This window comes from Prunus dulcis, chromosome 3 (genome assembly GCF_902201215.1).
Source record: "Prunus dulcis chromosome 3, ALMONDv2, whole genome shotgun sequence".
Classification (NCBI taxonomy): domain Eukaryota; kingdom Viridiplantae; phylum Streptophyta; class Magnoliopsida; order Rosales; family Rosaceae; genus Prunus; species Prunus dulcis.
This window is the reverse complement of record NC_047652.1, coordinates 5462891-5468890: the sequence shown is the minus strand read 5'-3', so window position 1 is coordinate 5468890 and position 6000 is coordinate 5462891.

Genomic DNA, 6000 nt, shown 5'->3' with positions numbered 1-6000 from the left:
CTTCACCATGCTTATCCTTCTTGCCCTTCTCATTTCTCCGGCTTGTTCCCGTTACCTTACTTTTCCCCTTCCCTCTTCCGTCTTCATTTTCAAAGCTTTTCACATACTTTGTTGGTGCAGAAAATAGACTGTCTTGGGTTTTGTCAAAGGACACCGAACCCCACGGATACCTGTTGAACGCATCCAAGTCCTCTACAAGGGTCAGGTAATTTAGATTGATGTTCAAATGTTTGTCCCTTCCCAAAACCACTAACTCAGCAAAGTAAACAAGAGCTAGCTTGTAGATGTCATCTTCCTCTGTGCACCTCAGAAATGCTTCTTCTAAAGCATTGCATGTAATTCCTTCGTCTATAAAATATCTTTCCTGAAGTCTGATTTCATCACTCTCTCCACTGGAAACTTCAGGCACTTCCCCAAAACGAAGCCCTGTGATCAAACAGAAATCCTGACGAGTGAACTGAGCAACATCACACCCTAATAAGAAACTCAGTCCATCCAGGTCTTTCACACCCTGCCCCGCTACTCTACGCAACACAGCCCCATGCACAATCTGCCCGCTAAACTGAATCTTATCTATATTCAGAAGATGGCCAAAGCATGATGTCTTGAATTGTTCTAATTGTTCCGCACTCAACTTCGCTCGAATTGCAGCTAGAGATGAATTTGCATGTGAGCAGTTGTTCACCCGTGACGAATATGCCTCTGCCTCTGGCCATACCAGCTCCACGTTGGATCCCATTTCCTCAAATACAATGTGAAATAACGTGAACACATATACTACCATGTATTTGCACAATCACAACTAGTCAACCAGGCACATTACAAATTTACAAAGTACATGAGCATAGGGATTACTGATCACAGGCTTTAACATCATCAACGCAATGTGACACATTTTGTGCAAATACATGTTAATGCAATGCTTATGTCAATTACAAACAATTTCACCTGTTTTATTTATGGATCCATACTCTTGTGAGTGCAATCTAGGCAAGTTCTGCACTTCACACACATGACAATTATTGTCATTTCATACACAACACAAACTACATAAATAAGAAATATAGTGGAAGGAAGCAAAGCAAAGCATTTACTCTGCTATCTGCTTGCTAAGCAATTGTCAGATTTCATCTTTCTTTCTAGCTTTTTCTTCAGTCAGCCACAATCGTCATAGATCAACCTTTATTTCAAATGCTTTCCACTTTTATTCATCAGTTTATTATTATCTGTTCTCATTTATCATAGCCAAATTTAGTAACAAATGAAATAATATTTATTTCAAAAAATATATAAATTCTAGCGCCAGAGAGATAATCTGCACTATGCACTGCTTCAAATGTGGAAGGTTTTGAGGGCCTCCTCCAATTCAACACCATTATCTTATTCATATCATTACTGACATGATATTCACTTGTTATTGACTTGATTTTCATTCTTTTTTTAACATATACCCAAGCAAAAATTAACATGCAACTGAAGCACAACGAAGAGATGCCAAATCTAACAAAATTTATGGTACAAATTGGGGAAAACCATTACTCTAACCCTAAACTCAAATTCCATAAATTACTCACCAAATGCTGGTTATTGCAAGGCGTCTGTGTGGGGGTGTTTCTGTTTCTTTGCTCCACAAATGGAACCTACCACTTCCAACGACTACAGCTTCTCTCCTTCCCCTTCCACTGCTTCGCCCCTTCACTGATTTGGAATCCACACTTTTCCCCTTCTACTCAAAATAACTACTTTTTCGGGGTCTGGAGAACGTGAGTGGCGAATCGTTGCCTTCAACTGTCTTTAGCCGTTGCCTTCATTGGGTTTCTCAGACCTCTGGGTTTTAGAGAGAGAGTGTTTTCTATTCAGACTTCGAACTTGCCTCTTCTGCTTCTTTTTCGGACGTGTTTCCCTCTTCTTCTTCTTTTTGGACGTGCTGGATATTCAATTCGGGTTTGGGTTCCCCACCTACCCAATTGTGAAACTTAATCTCAATTCTCCCCAGCCCTGGGATTGATCTGATGGCTATAAAGTGAACCCCTTATAACTTACCCCTTATAACTTTCCACTCATTATAGTCAAGTCTAAAAGCCTCAGCCTTAAACATTAAAGTTAGGAAAGTTAGTAACCGTTACTAATTTGTACCAGAAAAATAACATAGTTAAAAAAGAACAATTGCGATTGAGAAGTAGATTTAAGCAAGATTTGATTTAAAGAAAATTTAATTGATTAAAACACTAAGGCATTGGGGTTCCACTTTTAAAATAAGTATGCAACTCTTATTAATTTGATCCACAAAATATTTTCCATTGTAGTTGTTCAAAAATAATTAAAGCTCTTTTTAATTTCCTTTAGAAGTATTCTAAGTATAACTTGTGCCATTGACAACAAACTATCAAAAAATAATCTTCTTCGAAATTCTATTAATCTTAGTAATTATCTCCTCTTTTAAGAGCATGAAAGTTTTTACTACACAATGGAAAAAAAATGATTGAACCCATGAAATAGATTATCAAACATTCATCAATTAATTGAAAAGAAAAACTACAAATTCCATTTGAACAAAACAACAAATTCACATTAAAGCTTAAGTTTGGATCAAACTAATAATTACATACTCATATTAAAAGCTTTTTCCCTAGCCTTAGCTAGGGAGTTAGTTTCCCATAAAATAAAACTAAAGAAATTAAAACTAGAAGAATTGGAGGAAGGAGAGAGAGCTCAAGAGAAGATTGTGAGCTTGGTGTGTGTTTTGAAGCTTGAAGACTTCTCTATTTATAGGGCTAAGAAGGAGAAACATCATTATGGATTCCAACACCACCATTCATATTTTAATGCAATACCTAACTCCCACTTCATCTTGCCTATGAATTGACTTTGAATTTGAGCTTCTTTGGAGTGGATGACACCTCACAAGCATGTGAATTCAATTTCTTCTTGTTTGCTTCCATCCCATACTTATTTTCCTTTCTTCTTTTGCCATGGGTGTGGCACTTCATGCATTCTTTTCTTCTTGTGCTAGTTGCACTTCTTCCTTCATCATCATTGCTTCATGGATATGTTGAAGTTCTTTAATTGGACACTAGCATATTATCTTTGGGTGGCACACTTCTTGGCATGCAAATTGAGTTGGTTTTCACAACACACAAGCCTACATAGGAAGTCATTGATCAAAGTTAATAACATTAAACCAATTTGACCAAGTAAAAATATAAATGCATAAGATTATTTAATTACCCATTATAATTGCTTTTAAAATTAAATGTTAAGGGAAATAAACATGTATTATTGTAATATTATCAGTTACCAATTGACTCACATGACTTTATGAAGACAGGTTTTTGCCATTAATAATGATTTGACCGCCGTCTCTCAGCAAGAAAGAAGGCTGGCAAATTTACCCCAAAACCAAGAGGAACCGTCTTCCAAGTGGTTTTTCAGCTGTAAAAGGATGACAAATCATAGGGATATCCCTTGAAACCGGTGTTTTTATCTGAGATATCCTTTCTCCTAGCTATGGATCGACTCATGATGACAAATTGGCAGTTGACTTTGGACAACACTCAAGTGTTATCTTCCAGCCTTCACTGTCATCGTTAAAGAATTTACCCTTATAAATATAGAGGTTTAACAACAACACTCGGGGACTCTCTCTCCAACATCAGACGCGACGTCTTGTAAACACTTGAACAAAACTTCAAGATTTTCAAACAGCCAATTTGCTGCCCTGATAACCATTTAACAACTCCTGCGTTTATCTTTTATTGCTCTGCCACCTTCATGGTATGATTCTTGTTTAAATAGTCACTCTAGTTTCCTTCTAAACAGCTTAAACCTGTACATATTAGATAAGAGAAATCTCCAATCTCTTTAATATTGTAACTTGTTCTTTAAAAACAACGAAATGGAGAAATTTTTCGTTCTAACTTGTTATCATGTCGGAGCTGGATAGAGAAATCTCCAACTTCTAGAACTCTATTCTCTCTGCAATTTACCTTAATCATACTTTACATTCCTGCCATTTATCTTTTTCGTATCTTACTTTCCAGTAATATACTTTCCCGTATTTTTTTTATTTTTGAATCTTTTGTTACAACTGTTCATTACTAGACAAGCCCATAATGAGGGTTCTAGGTCATAATAGGGCTTCATTAGCCCGAAAACAAGGGTTTGTCAAGGCCCGAATCATACCATTGGGCCCGAATTAATAAGTCCTAACCCAATTTGGGGTTATCTCGAACCCGAATTAGGTTTTTGAATCCAATCATGGGAGCATTGACCCTAACATTGGTTTTTCTGTTTGGCTAGGTACTGTTCGCATTTGCCAAGCTATAGACGCACAATTGAAAGAATATTGAAGTCCTCTTAATTGAGGCATAAAAAAGAACTCATCCGAGCTAGTACCCCTTTGGAGCACAATGGCTTGATTAGAGGTCCAGAACAAGTACAAATCTACCAAACAAAACATTCTACATCACATATACCAGGTCTATTGGGTTGGTATCATCCCCGATAGTGGCATGCCTACACAAACTATGATCAGGCAAGAAGAAGCAAGCCATCAAGGCCCAGCCCATGCTTGCCCGCTTTTCTCAACCTGATCCAACTTTCAATTTTGCTTGAAATTGAACTAGTCATCTCACAAGCCAGAGATCGAATTGGGGTATTGGTGTTGACCCAACCTCTTCCTCTCTCTCCCGCTTCGTTCCCAAAAAGAATCGACTTGGAAGAACAAGGAAAAAAAGGACCAACACTTGGAGAGGCCGAAATATGCCCTTATGACGTTGGTTTCCACCATTTGTTCGACGAAATGCCTCAAAGAGGCTTTGCTATAGCAGCTACGCATAGGACATAAAGATCCTTTGATATATCTCTCTCTATATATATTGTTTAAGGACAGGGATACGGTGGAGAGCCAAAGCAAATCTGATTCCCTCTCAGGCTTCTTTTGGCTGCCACACGTTTTGTGTAAAATCTCCATCACAGCAAATTTTTTAAAAAGCTCAAACTCATTCAATTTTTTTTAAAATTTGGAATAAGTACGTAGACTATGGAGTTAATAATTTGGAATAATATTATTCAAGGGTAAATTATTCAAATGGTCCTCAAATGTATACCCAATTTACATTTTGGTCCCTCAATTAAATTATTCATTCAAATGGCCCATCAACTCTATATTAATCGCTCTATTGATCATACCGTTACATTATGTTAAGGGTAAATTGCTCAAATGGTCCTCAAACTTGTACGCGATTTACATTTTGGTCCCTAAATTAAATTATTAGTCCAAATGGTACATAAATTCTATTTTAATCGCCCATTTGATCCAACCGTTACATTATGTCAAAATTGCTGTTAAATATGAGGGCAAATTGGTCATTTCGTACGTTAAAATAAAAAAATAATATAAAATAAAATAAAAACTCAATAATTGGAATAGGGGAGAAGAAATCGAAGGGAGGGGGTTTGGGTCTCATGATTTTTTCCTCTCTTTTTCTTCAATTATTTTCTAATTTTGTATTTATTTTAACCCTATTTTATTTGTTAATTATGAAAAGTCGTATTTACCCCTAAAATTTGGTTACATTTAACAGAAAATGTAACGGTTGGATCAAATGAGCGATTAAAATAGAGTTTATGTACCATTTGGGCTAATAATTTAATTTAGGGACCAAAATGTAAATCGCGTACAAGTTTGAGGACTATTTGAGTAATTTACCCTTATGTTAATGTTGCCGTCAAATATAAGAGTAAAACCGTCCATAACCGTCCTATATTCCCCAAAGTGGTGATAAAGTGGTGATACATAGGTGATAACGTGGTGATACATAGGTCAAAAGTCTTATTTACCCCCACAAATGTAGTATATGCTGCTCACATGACTAAATTTAGCAGAAAATGTAACGGTAGGACCAAAGCGCCAATTAATAAAGAGTCGATGGACCATTTGAATGAATAATTTAGTTTATGGACCAAAATGTAAATCGGGTACAAATTTGAGGACCATTT